The sequence below is a fragment of the Haliotis asinina genome, chromosome 16 (genome assembly GCF_037392515.1).
Source record: "Haliotis asinina isolate JCU_RB_2024 chromosome 16, JCU_Hal_asi_v2, whole genome shotgun sequence".
Taxonomy (NCBI): Eukaryota; Metazoa; Mollusca; class Gastropoda; order Lepetellida; family Haliotidae; genus Haliotis; species Haliotis asinina.
Genome location: NC_090295.1, coordinates 24,413,670 through 24,429,088, shown reverse-complemented (window position 1 = coordinate 24,429,088; position 15,419 = coordinate 24,413,670).

Sequence of the window (15,419 nt, the reverse complement as noted above, 5' to 3'; positions counted from 1 at the left end):
TTCATTAGATACACAATGTTTTCAATATTGGGGTGTTTACAGAAATATTGAGGAAGAAATTTATGTCTGAGGGCTCTGAGTGCTGGGCAATATAATAGGAAGTGTAGTTCATCACAGGCAGGTGATGCACAAAGTTGGCAGGTTCTGTTATATCGTTCTATACCGTACCAACGTCCAGTCTCAATGGGCAACCTGTGGTTTGAGGTTCTAAATTTAGATATCCAGCGTCTATAGTGATAAGGTAGTTGTATTTACAAAATTTAACATGGACACGTTCGATGATGGCAACATTTTCAAATCCCCACACTTCGGCGCCATAGAGAAAGATTGGTTTTACAAGATTATTTAACAATTTCAATTGGCAGTCTATCGGAATCTCAAGTTGGCGAATGCTTTTGAAAATAACAAACATTGCCTTATTAGCTTGTACAGAAAGGCGTGTGATTTCTCTAGCAAACCGACCATTACCAGTGAAAATCACACCAAGATACAGATATTCATTTGAGATGTCAATAGTTGAACAATTTAGCATAAAAGTGTATTTCTTCCGACAATATACTTTTGAAAATATGACCACCTTTGTTTTTTCTACATTCACACTAAGTTTCCATTCTTTACAGTATTGCTCAAACACATTCAAGGATTTCGGTAACCCATCGCTTGTTTCCGCTAAGATGACAGTATCGTCAGCATGAAGTAACATTAACAATTTCATGAAAATACCAAGCTGGTCCTCAATAATTTTATTTACATGTTCGAGGCCAGTTATGTCATGTTCATAAAGAAAACACTCATGATCATTTATATTCAAAGCAAAAAGGAAGGGAGATAGATTTTCACCCTGTCTAACACCGCTCTTACATGGGAAAGCATTTGTTTCCACATCGGCATGTACAACTCTAGATTTTATACGTTCATACATATTCTTTACTATACAGAAACATTTTCCATCGATATTACTTTGAATTAATTTGTACCAAAGACCGCTTCTCCTGACAGTATCAGAAGCTTTACTGAAATCCACGAAAACGCAAAACAATTTCTTTTTGAAATTTTGATAAATGCCAATTAGTGATTTCAGGACATAAATTTGATCCAATGTTGAATATTTGCTTCTAAAGCCGACTTGTGTCTTGCTTATTAGGTCAACATTGTCTGAATACTTCTGGAGTCGTGCATTTATAATGGAAGTGAAAAGCTTTCCTAAACAACTTAACAAAGAGGTAGTTACGTGGTTGAGAAGGGTCCCCTTTGTTTTTATAGACTGGCTTTATATAACCGATCAGCCAAGCTTCAGGCATTACACCATTGTTAAACACACAATTGTAAAGTTTTACATACACAGGCATTAAAACATGGGTGGTTGCCTTTATATACTCGTTATACATGTTGTCTATGTAGCATGGTGGTGGATATAACCACTAGTTGTAACCACATAAATACCATCCTGTCATAATGCATTCTGCATGAACTCTTACAGCAGAGAGGTTCTCCTTTTTCAGCCTTCCTCCCAACTTTGACACTGCAATAAATTTCATCATTCATCTAGAACTGTGCTTGTTGTGACTAGCAGCCCAGTGGCTGGACATTATACACCACGCCCGGCTTCATCTACACCACAACCTTTGTTGTTATGTAACCTGCTTACAGCTGAGAGAATCTCGTCTTCAGTTATGTCACTGTTCCTCGTTAACAGGCTAATCACTCACATCCACGCTAACATTGTCATCAAAATCACATCCATTCAACTCTTTAAAATAATCATATAATATATTTACATCAATTGAAGGCTTATCGGGCTTATTCTTAAAAGATTTTAGTAGTGTCCAAAACCTAGGGTTTTTATCTTTTGCTTCCCGTAGGGTATTTGTGCACTTGCACTTATAAATTTTATAAGCCTTTTTGAGAGTTTTACTGTATCGTTTACTAGATTGTAAAAAAGGCCGATCTATTCTGGACACAATTAAGTTTACAATACTGTTGGGTTTTTTTTTTTTTGCAGTTATGATACTGTTTACGTGCCAGTTTGCATTGCGGAGTAAACCATGGTTTGGAACTTGATTTGAATACATTACGTTTCCTTTTACTGCCCAAAGTAGCCACTGCTGCCGATACTAGCTTGTCATTGACAAGATTGGTAGCAATATTAATACATTCCTCAGCATTGCTCACATCCAGTTCATCAATTCTCTCACAAATATCTTCTATAAATATCTGATCAAAATGTTGCACAAATGCATCTTGTTTAGCTGGATCCACTTTTTAACGACACTTTTAGTCCTTTCGGGCACGTCTGAAGCCGGAACTTCTTTAGTAACTGTATCAGAAATATCTGTTGTGCATGAATGTACATCGGAGTAACAGGGGTCATATTCACACACTTTGAATTCCGTTATGGAATGGAATAGATCTGCTTTTGCTATACAGTAATCTACTCCACTCGCGTCTTTACAAGTTAACAGTCCAATGTTTTTGTCTCCTTCCGTTTGCGATGAACAAGCTCGTGTTTTTACATGCGTTTAACAGTTTATAACCATGTGAGTTTGTTGAACGGTCCATTGATTCTCTAACTAAGTTAACTCCAGCATTTTAAGTAAGCTCGCTGATTAGAGCATGCTATCGTCTATATCACGTGCGACAAATGCATCCATTTCTACATAATCGGGTAAGTCACTGGCTCGTGAATTCAGGTCCCCAGCAACACCCACATATCTGGTTTGGCTACACGTAGTTATGATGTCCCGTTCAAGTTCCGGAAAGTGTTCTTTGGAAGCATACCTACTACCCTCCTGAGGTATGTATATACATCCAGGTATAAGGTCTTCTTCAAGTCTCAGTATATGACCACTTATCTTGCACCAAAGTAAGATGTCATTAGTTTGTGGTAGTATCTTAACACGGTTGCTTAACCGTTTATTAACTGCTATCATAATACCACCAGAAACACGTTTTCTCCCATCATTCGGCCTATTATTAGTATGCACGTCAACCCCTTCGATGTCCACATTATCTAAATCACACATTTTGGTCTAAGTAAAACACAAAATGTCAAAAGCACATACATGTTCACAAAATCCGGATTTGAAAGACTAGTACGTATGCCACAGACATTACGGGACATGGTTTTAAGCTTGCATTGGTGAGCTGTGTATTCGGCGTTGTCCTAGGCGGAGCCCTCCATCGACTTCGTGGCAGCTGGTTTCCTGGGTCTGGGTCCTTTGTTGCCATAATTCTTGTACTTGGTGCGGTCTGGTTAGGGTGGTACATTTGGAGCTGGGCACAGCTTTACCTGGGGTATAGAGTTGTCCGTTAATGTACAATCTGTCGACTGTTAGCACAGCTCTGTCACCTGCCTGATAAGCGGCCCTTCTAACTGGGTACAGTACCTTTCTGCGCTCCTCTATTTCCTTGGGGATTATTTCTCATTAACATAGTATCTAGTACCTTTCAGGTGCTCAAATGACGCCTGTCTCACCGATGTGCGGTCTCTGTAATCTGCGAATTAGGCCACAGTTGGTCTTGGTCTGTTCTTACGCTCAGCGTCATTACGGGTGGGCCCCATCCTGTGGACTCTGACTAAATCAACATTCTTATCTATCTTTAATTTATCGCAGATAAAATCAGACACTACCTTCTTACAATCTTTGTTTGTTTCTTCATTCAGCCCGATGAAAACGAGGTTGTCTCGCATCGATCTTGCCTGGATATCGAGGATGCTCTCCTTCAGAGTGTTGACGTCCGTCTCACTACCCCCTTTGCCGATCTCGCTTATTGTTTTGTTCAGCTCCTCAATCTTATGATTCTGTCCATCCAGTCTACTCTCCATTTCGTTGAACTTCTCTACCTGGTAACTTGCTGCTAGTTCTACATTACCAGTAGTCTCTCTCATTGCTTGCAGCTCCTTTTCTATTGTGTCCACTCTCCTAGTGATTCCACTTATGCTGCTCTCTATCTTGTCCAGTTTACCGAGGAATTTATCGTCCATCTGTCTGATTGCAAGGAAGAGCTGGTCTACCCAGGGAGGCTGTACGTTACTGGGTGGGGATGCCACTGGTACCGCCGCGGGGGCTGGGGTGTGTATGGGGCGGTAGTAAACTGTCCTAAAGGAAATCCGGTGTTGTACATACCCGACACAGAGTAACCTTGTTGTGACGCCATTGCCCGTATTTGTTCCAGTGTCTGTAAGATGCTTTCTTCTGTATCAATATTTTACTTGTTAGGACATTTTTCTTCTTTAGGAGGGTGTTTGAATCTTTCTTTCGCTTGCCGCCACCCTTGTGCTTACCACCTTTGTTAGTCATACGACACTGCGCTTGGGGTCTAATTAGTGGGTGGTCAGGAGCTCGCGAAAAACACGTCCTACCCGTTCGACGCCCCGGCAACAGATGCCACTGGATCGCACTGTGATGTGTCGAACTGTGATGTGTCGAAATGGGATGTGTCGCTCTGTGATGTGTCGAACTGTGAGGTTTCACATTGTGATGTGTTGCAGTGTGATGTGTCGCACTATGATGTGTCGAACTGTGATGTGTCGAAATGGGATGTGTCGCACTGTGATGTGTCGAACTGTGAGGTTTCACATTATGATGTCATGCAATATTGCTGGACACCAGAAATGGGCTTCACACACTGTAGCCATGTGGGAAATCGGACCCGGGCTTTTGGCGTGACGAGCGAACGCTTTAACCACTAGGCTACCTCACCATCCCTGAGACACTTAAGAGTTCAGTGTTATGGATAAAGTGCAGCACCGAGCTATTGTCAAGGTATGTGTAAATATACGCCAAATAAAGCTCTCAGTAAGAGTGAGTGAGTGAGTTTAGTTTTACGCCGCACTCAGCAATATTCCAGCTATATGGCGGAAGTGTGTAAATAATCGAGTCTGGACCAGACAATCCAGTGATCAACAACATGAGCATCGATCTGCGCTTTTGGGAACCGATGACATGAGTCAACCAAGTCAGCGAGCCTGACCTCCCATTCCCGTTAGTCGCCTCTTACATGCAAAGTCGCCTTTTATGGCAAGCATGGGTTGCTGAAGGCCTATTCTACCCCGGGACCTTCACGGGTCCTCTCAGTAGGAAAGTGGTAGGGATGACTATTGAAGGGAAAACAACAAGTGCGATAGCTATAGTCTAATGCATCATGCTATTGCGATAGCTATAGTCTAACACATCGTGCTATTGCGATAGCTTTGATTATCCGGAACAATAACGATCAGATTGTGCGCTTTGAGCATGATATCTAGCCTGGAGAAAGCTCGCTGTTGATATTATTACAAGGCTACCCAATTGCCCCTGTTATAGATACATATTCATGGGGTTGTGACAAATAATTCGCTCTAAGTTTCATCTAAAGGCTTTAAGATAAACATACCTATTCCAATTTAATAATTATGTATAATTATTCTACCCTCATTCAACACAACACCCATGAACACAGATAAAGTGTCCAACATCTGTTTTAGTATATAGATAACATCAATTTAAAATCTGGAGATACATCAAAATATCTTTCGAAATTCATCTTTTGATAAACAGAAGCAAGCTACAGGGGCGTTTCCTGATTCTTTTGTAAATTACAAAAACGTGTCATGCGATGAAACAGGACCAAAGAAAGAGCACGTGGCAAAACACGCGCATGTGTATCGATTCGTCTAATAGATTCATTCAACGTTTATAAACTATAAATCAGTTGTTGTGCCTGGTAGTGTAAAACCTTGTTACTTTGAAGCTAAAACGTAATGTCCCTTAATGGCACCGCCCTGTCCCGGACTCAACTGCTTAGCCAAGCGGAAACGGCACCTTCTGGCAAGATAGTACCACAAACGCGATGACGATCCAACCACCCACAAACCCATTTCTATAGATTTACTGCTACTTTGAATATATTTCAGCTAACTCATTCTATTAGCTAGTAGCCGTCCTTCAATTGTACTCCCATCTTTTAGTCTCTTTGTTGTCCTTGTTGTTGTCCTTCCTGTAATTAGCATTAAGCTGCCTTTGGTGTATAGCTCTCGGGCGCTCTTAGTTAGAGCTATAAAGACACCACACTTCTACACTGCAGCATCACTGTCTCTATTGCGTTGATTTCTGGAGTCGCTGTAGAAACATGATATCATGTCTATTGATTCCTGATATGATATCGCCAAGTACAGTGAATCTTTGGAGTCTGGCAGCACCATGATTATGTTTGGGGCTTTTTCGTCGGTATGACAGTGTTTGAGTGGGTGAATGAGTATAGTTTTACGCCGCTTTGAGCAATATTCTACCAATATCACGACAGTGGTTACCAGAAAAGGGCTTTACACACTGTACCCATATGAAGGAACTGAACCCGGGTTTTTCCGCGTGACGAGCGAACGCTTTAACAACTAGGCATTCCGCCGCCCCTCTTCGGTTTGAAACGGACACTGATGACAAACAGGCGCTGAAACCATAATGCCATTTTGTTTGAACTGTTTATACCGACGACTAAGTCTTGATGTAAACTTCCTAATCTGCTTTAGCAGTTATGTATACGGGCAGATCATATGGTTCGGTGTAAAGACACCAAACAATGGGCATGAAATGGGTTTAGTTACTATTTCAGATGACTAGTTACAGCCTTAAATACACTGGTTACGGGACGGTGGGGTAGCCTAATGATTAAGGGGTTCGCTCGTCACACCGAAGACTCGGGTTCGATTCCCCACATGGGTACAGCAATGTGTGTGAAGCCCGCGGCCGTTTCTGTTGTAATCCGCCGTGATATTGCTGTAACACTGCTAAAGGGTGGCGTTAATCTAAACTCTCTCACTAACTAATTTAATGTGCGGTACAGCGATTCAGTCTTTGGTTGGAAACCATTAAAACTGCCTTTGGTTTTGCAGCACCACTCTGTGATAATGACTTTCATCATATTGTACGTCAGTGACTTGTAGTACTCCGGGATTTTATCCCACATTAAGCTGCCAAGCCGAGATATAACTGAAATTAGACTGAGCAGCATTCGCCTCTCCCTTGTCAGTGTTATGAGGGCAGTCAAGCTGTACAAAACTCAAGGGAAATTTCTTGATTAATTTTGCTGCAATTTCGAAATCCATATTATGATCACGATGTTTTCAACATATATACAGACAAATTTGGAAGAAGAATGTACTTTGTACTCGTTTTAAAGACCGGTGAAGATCAGTATTAGAACTGATCTGCAGTAATCCGTAAGAGGTGACTAATTGAATCAAGCTCGCTGATTTGGTTGACACATGTCATCGTATTCCAGCTGCGCAGATCGGTGCTCATACTGTTCTCTCGTCATCACTGGATTGTCTGGTCCAGACTCGATTATTCACAAACCATAGCTATATAGCTGGAATATTGCTGAGTGCGGTGTAAAACTACACTCACTCACTACTGGTTGTAGATATGAATTTCCATGAACTTGTTAAGATTTTCTTGCAGTAACAGGACATTGTTTACAAGTAGCATGTTTGCACAAATACCTTATGGCCACAGGCGAATTCATGAGCATAAGGTGGGCAACTCGAGAAAAGGGTAAGTGGTTCAGGCTTGGCAACACACAGTAGACGTACCGGCATTCTTAGTGTTTTAGGACAAACCTTTCCCACTTCAAATGGACCCCGTACCTTCAAAACTCTGTGTATACTTACAAACGGCTCAGACATCTATAAACTGACTTGTTATTTTGAGACATGGGTCATAGTATTAATATAGGTGACTAGTTATAGACTTTCATGCCAGATCGCAAACCAAACATATGTTATCAGTGACCAGGGTGTATTTTCTTAATACACAAACCCAACCGTAGGCATGGAATGAAGTTATTATGTAATGACTTTCAACAAGGAAGCGACATCTGTCCAGTCTCACGTTATGTCACGATCGATAAGCTTTCAGATGATTAAGCCAAGCGTTCTATCTATAAGAAAAGAGTAATTAAGCTCTGTACTATTCCTGAAATATTACAGTAGTCGCAGGTTATAAGTTTACGAGAAACCATCCAATGTCATTAAATTTTCTAAATCCAGATGTTCTGCAATTCTCACACTGTACTCGTTTTGACCATTTCCTGTTTACCACCGGAACGCAGCAGACTACCTTGTGTATGTGGAAGTCAGACGTCCCTTGGAGCTTGTGGCAGCTGTTCACTAGCAATTGTGAATTGGTTCTTCGGGACTTGGAGCACAACAAATCGGTCACCGGCATATGATGTGTTCTGGGTCTCCCATAGCGAGATCTGTATTGTACTGTTCCTGTGGTCTGGAAACTGTCACCCAGGCTGTGAATGACAGAGGTAGACGCCCGAAGAGAGAAATGACCCTGCTTCTGTCGTGAGCGCTGAACTGTCCCAGCTATGGCCTTGTTAAGAAGTTATGAGGCTTCAATATCGTAGCTGTAGCTTCTTTTAAAGGAAACGTTGCCACCCGCTGCATGGAAAGTCCGTCTTCCACATGCACTAGGCTGTTATATTTCGACGTTTGAATCAAAACATGGTGTTGGTGCGTTTCAGCACCCTTGTTCTTGCTGTTTTTGTAAATGTTTCATTTCACTCAAATTCAGTGAGTATTGAGTCATGTGCTCCACTGAATGTCTTTAAAAATGCCCATTAAGCAAAACTTGTCTTAGAGTGTAAATGAGATTACCAAATTCAAGTTTATATATGACTTTTTACGGTGTTCCCGTACTTTTTGTTTGTAGTATATATTTTTTATGCTATTACACGGGGCATCGTTTAATATTCAGATCTCTCTTTATGTCCTTGTCTATGTAAGGTTATCAATAATCCCCACGTTGAACCACATGCTTGGATTGTCGAGCAGCTGGTGGTACAGGGATCAACTTTAAATTTGATTAAACATAAGAGAAACTGTAATGGATGTCAACTTCTTCTTTATTATATGCACAACGTTTCTGGTTTCAATCACAGGTAGGATATTCGTAAAGAGGAACATAACTGGGGTTCGCTTGAAATAATGTTCAGCCGGTAGAGGGCGCGAAACTCGATTTTATGCAATGTTGGAGTAATTAGTCCGAACTTAAAGGTCACATGCAACGTAAAACACAACTTTGCAGATTCTGGCACCTTTCGGTATGCACTTACCGAAACAAATCATTAAAAATGCCAATTCAGCTTATAAAGTTGAAAAACACGGGATTAAAAAAATCCCGCGAAATCGGAGTTCAAACGTTTCACTAAATTTCCCCTAGCGCTGAGGGAAAAACTGGTTTCAACAGCTGTGCTGCGCCTCGTCCATAACGCATGCACAGTGAATAGGTTCGCTTGAAACAGTATGCATGCCCAGAGTCTGAGGTCGTGAGCAGTAGTCTAATCTTAGTTGTGTTCACAAACAAGTAAATAATCTACTCGTTACGTAAGAAAAACTTGTTGATTGTGGTAAGCAGTCTCTCTCACAGAGAAAGCTCAGTGTCTGGTTTATTCACACCTATATGTCTGCCTGTCTGTCTGCTAAAGACAACATGCAGTACACAGCTTCAATCATTGACCACGTGCAATTTGAACTTAACACCTATCAGACTATACGACATAAAGAAAACAAATTGATTTATGACTCGTGCACCCGAGTCCCGTCTCTGCCACATTATGTAATTAGACAGGTGTAATACACATGACATGTTTTCATGTCTGTGGGTTGCAAACAAACTACATTCAGTTTCTTCGGATGATTGGATCTGATGGAAACTGGTGCAAACGCTTGTCAGTTTCAAGTCCTGCTTTGTACTTGGACGAATGATTCCAGCCACGCAGTACTTTACCATCTCTACTGAGATGATTTTTGTTTGGATCGAGCGCAAATTCAGAGAACATGTATTTTCAAAACCTAACATCTCTATATACATTCTACATGGATAACAACTTCTTTTAGCGTATATGATTTTGTTTGACAACAGTATATGAATCCATACTGAAATGACGCATCAACTACACATAAACGAAGTTGTTATCCATAAAGAATCTTACTTTCTTGTGACTCGCCATACTTCTGAAATGCCCATCAAACAGATCATCTTTCTGTACACACAATGAACCCTCAGCATATCAGCAAATGAACCAGCCAATCGGAAGCCGTCGTTACACTTGAGTGCACATCCACCAGCTATGACTGGGTTCGGTCTCCCGAAGGCTTCGTTTCGGGGAAGTAAGCCCAATTACAAAATTTTGCACTTTTGAATCGCGATTGTACGCTTATAATTTTGCTTATTTGTTTTTTTAAAGCAGCAGTGTATATTATATGTCATGAATAAGTGATAAATGTGTTTTAAGTATGTTTGATTTTTTGGTTGCATGTAACCACCTTTAACGTTGTAATCTATATGCGTATTTTTTTAGGAATAAATTATATGGTAGCTTCCCTAAGGGATGAAAGTGTTATTGAGAGAAATGCATTATATAATTGTAGAGAAGTGGGGTGTGAGATAGTGCGAACAACTGTCTATAGCGCGATGTCGTCTAATAATTGTTTCGGCTTGAGAAGTGAACATGGATCAAGACGATGATATTTAATGATCCTCTGATGGATAAATGCGACACGACCAGCTTCCTAAATCGACGGAGAAATGTGTGTAAAACATAGATACAAATTAGATATTGAACTTCTGTAACCGCACCACCGTTATTTCATGACTCCAGGAGTGCCAGGTATCCATTTCACTGACATCTGGTGCTATCTGAGCCTGAGATGGTATTTAGAGCAATCTGGGTTGTCTATGTTTATACATCGATTAACTGTCTATATATTCAGTGAGATGGTCTCGCGACAATTGAAAGGTTCTGAAATCTGGATATGAACAATTACGATCCTCTGGAGTATGGAACACACCTCGATCAGAAATCACGTAGCAACTATAGGCATTATAGACCACTGACACTGTGCGAATTGATTAAATGACGCACCAATAGATCATTCTTGGCTCTGACCTGTATGACAAACGGGATGACTTCAGCTTTCTACTCGTCAACTTCCCCTTCGTGTCGAGCAATATTCAGACAGCTCCAGCCGTCGGTGTTGATTTTCATAACTTTGGAAGTACAATCCGAGTGTGCTCTTTTTGTTAGGATTTCAATTATGCCCGATGCCGTTTCCCTTGACTTAAACTATTTCAGATGAATAATTGTCTAGACAAAGCATGTGTTTGTGACAGGTGCCACCAGCGGGGCAGGATACGCTCCCCTTTTCGTGAATACCTTGTGTCATCACTATTTCTCAATGATTCATAAAGACATGTTCTGTCATCGCATCGCATGCGGACAGTCACTGCATTGTCTGCTTCAGAGGAAGTCTTTCACAAACAACATAATACTACTGTAATACTCCTGAAACAAATATCTACCCAGGCTATAGTCACAATTGTACAATCGATACTGGTTTTCTCAGACTTCTAACGAATGAGGAAACGGTTCTGTAACATCTATGTACCTAACCCAGCAAACAGTAAAAACTATAAGACAAGTCCGACGTGTTCAATAATATATTAAATTTTAATTAAATCACTAAGTTGTATATACAGCGCTACCTCTGTGTACCGAATGCATGACATTACACGCATTACGATATTAATATCGTCTTCGGTTTGTAGGTTTTTTTGTTTATTTATTGCTTTACCTATTACTTTTATCTTGTACATGATCAAACTTTGCACACTGCTCCCTTAACAAGAACTTAACAGTTAAAAAAATCAAATTTGTTCAAGGTTACTGATAAGCATATGCTAGAACATTGTTACGGGACGGCTATCCAAATTTTGCGCATGCTTTGTTTTGCAAAGAAATCGTTTAGTTATAATTCAGTAACAAGCATTTATGTCCAATTATATGTGAACAACGTCAGTACAGTTACGTACTTACGATATGGATCAAGAGGCAGGAACTACATACAACGATGATACGTAATGATCATACGTGTCTATAGCATGTACATTGGTCATCTCACTTCAAATAATACTTTCATGCCGATTCCTTAATTAACACAATGTTTAGTGCGCTTCGCTCATGTCTCATTACCCCCATTAAGCACCAAGAAGCAGATGAATATGACATCAGGAAAGAAGGATTAATCATGTAATTAATTCTATTTAAAGAAGAAATGGTTGCCATGGAAAGGAGTGCAGACTTAGGTTTCCGACTGTGTTTTGTCGTCATTCTCGTTTTCTAAATCTCGATGTTACGGAGTGAAATACACAATCCAGAACGCTTTGGTGAATTCTAAAATAGGAGACGATTGCAGAAACGAAAACATAAAGAATGGTGGAAATAAATAGATAAGAAAGGTCAAGTTGTAAGATGACTGTAAGCAGAACATATTCTATATAAATAAGGATGCAAAGAGGTGCAAACCACGGTTGCCTGCAGTGCAAAAACGCGTTATTGGCTGTAGTTTTACAACGCTTTTAGCAATACTCCAGCAATATCACGACCGGGGACATGTAAAATGGATGTCACACAGTGTACTATTTGGGGAATCAAAATATATATATAGACCCAAGCTGCACACAATTTATATGTATGTATGTATGTATGTATGTATGTATGTATGTATGTATGTATGTATGTATGTATGTATGTATGTATGTATGTATGTATGTATGTATGTATGTATGTATGTATGTATGTATGTATGTATGTATGTATGTATGTATGTATGTATGTATGTGTGCAATGGTAAATTGCAATAGCAAATTTATGTGAGTAAACTTGAAAGTGTGAATCATAAAAGCATAACATTGTCTCACATTATCTCTGAAATTGAACAGAGAAAGATATTCTATTATCACTGGCACTTAAGAAGACAAACATGGTATCAGATATGCTCTGTTCTTGCAATAGGTCAGTCTGTTCGGTGGAACGTCATGAATAAATCTAATGACGACAAAGACTGGTACGATATTTTTCGAATGAACAAATCGGTTTTCGATCATATTTCCACGCAAATGCAGGATAGATTAAAGTTAGTGACTAATCTTGTCAGCCTTTGGCTGTACAAATGAAAGTAGCAATTGCAATATATCAGATATCTTCATCTTCTGCATAAAAGCTAAAGCTGCGGGGCGTTTGTTTGGTGTTTGTGAGCCCACTCTTTATAAATGTCATCATGAAGTTTGTCAGACCATATGTGATGTTTTGCTTCCGGAATACGTAACTCTTCCGCTAGCAGAAGAAGAAGACATGACACAGTATACTCACACAGGCAAAGTTGCACATTTACAAAATTTAATAAGCTTTTGCACCTAAGGTGTCCTGACCACATGTAAATGTGCTCGTAGTGCATATTTGCATACGTAAGTAGATGCATTCACATGACGCATTTACACGCGCACGTAGTGTGCAAACAGGTGCACATGAACGGGGCTAGTAACTACACGTTGGGGCTACTACATTTTTTCGTCGGGTGACTGTTACACGTCAGTCTGGGGGTGATACACTCGTTTACAACGTTTGTTCGTTTGTTTGTTGCTTTAAGCCAAACACAACAATGTTCTAGCATTGTGGCGGCCGTCTGTAAATAATCGAGTCTGGACCAGACAATCCAATGACCAGGGACATGAGCATCGATCTACGCAACTGGTACACGACGCCATTTTGGAGCTCGACCACCCGAACCCGAAAATACGTCTCACGCCTCCTGAGTTTTGTTAGGCGTTTGGTGAAAGCGGTGGCGTAGCATATTATTTAAAATGTTCTCTTGTCTCAGAGAAGGCCCGAATTCGATTCCCCACACAGGTGCTATGTGAGAAACCAATGTCTGAAGTCACCCGCCTTGATATTGCAGGAATATTTCCCAAAGGGACGTAAAACCAAACTCACTCACTCACACACACCATACAGTCCAAAAGTAAATTCAATCATGTCTATTTTGTTCCACGGAAGATGATATTGTATGGCATGAAGACCTTGTATGAGATTTTGTGCAACTGCAGCACTGGTATTGTCCATTGTACGGACAACATCAATAAAATGGATTTTCCGTCACCTTTGTTCTTGGACAAAAACACACACTCGCCGTGCCCACATGGTCTGTCAATTGTCGAATACGTATTTCGCGAACATTAATCTACAAAGATTCGATTTATGACACAAATAGTTAATGGGTTAGAAATAGGACTGTTTGTCAGTATGGTATACATCAATTAAGTTCCGTGCCAGTAAGAGTTTATTTTGAAGATATACTGTCTGGGCTAACGTCATTCGTTCGAAATGATATCATAGTACATTAATGGCTGTCTATATACTCAGTAGTGCGGTGCCCTCAAGAAATGACACAAATTTCGACAATAATTGTCCAATTAAGGAAGTCTAAAACAAAGAGAATAGGGTTACATTTCCAAATAATTACTTTCGGTGTAACATTTGGATGAAATATGGATGAGTTAATTAACGCTGGTGTACTTTGGATGCCGGAGAAAACAGGAACTATACGTCTGGCACTGTGAAACCTACTGTCGTCCTTGTTCATTAACGAAATCCAACATATCAAAATAACACCGTTGTCAGAAAAATCTAACTTTCTATGTATGTTGTTGTTGTTTCAGGGTATCTTTCTCCGCTTTCGTGCTAGGTGCATTTACTCATATTTACGGAAGGTGGGTCTGTGTGTGGTATATGTGTGGGGGTGGGAGTTTCTAAGTTTCCCACCTGACAAGTTGAGCATACCTGACTACACTATACCACCAATTCAGATACTGTATTGTTTAAATGTTATTTTGGGGATTACACCTAATCCACACAAAGTAAGCCGTCAAACCCACTGAGTCACTGCGGCTTCCACCTGATCATTCTTGAAACCGCGGTGGCTGAGTGGATTTGACGGCCGACGGTTGACGATTAGATGCCCGAGTTTAAGAGTGTGAGCTCGAATCCAGGATGGGACGCTACCCAACCAAATTACTAGGTTCTGTAGTTTACTGAGAAGGTGTCATCCCCAAAATAACATGTCTACAACATACCTGAATATGAAGGTGAATACCTGATATTTATACATAATTTATGCTTGGTTAAACTGTTGTTATTCGTCAGGTGTGAGAAGTTCCCATCAAGCACATCCAATCTCTCCTTAGGACAAGGCCTGACCATCGCCCACAATAACCACAAGCAGATGTGATCTATTGACAAAAATAATAAAAGTAAGGTTCAGTCGATAAACGTTCTGGTAAAGAGGGGCGAAGAGAAGAAAACGTGCGAAAAGAGGCCACAAAACTCAGGGATATCCTGGATTATGTCGGAGGAGGAAAAGGGAATTATTTAACTCTCTGGGTCAGACTTTGACACAGTTATGATCACAGACCTTTCCTCTGCCATGAAGAACTTGCGTATATCACCATCTACACAATCGGCAAAAAATATGGCTATGAAAGATGTTCGGTGAATAAAGAGATAAAGGCACTTAAAAAATAAATTCGTTAAGTGAG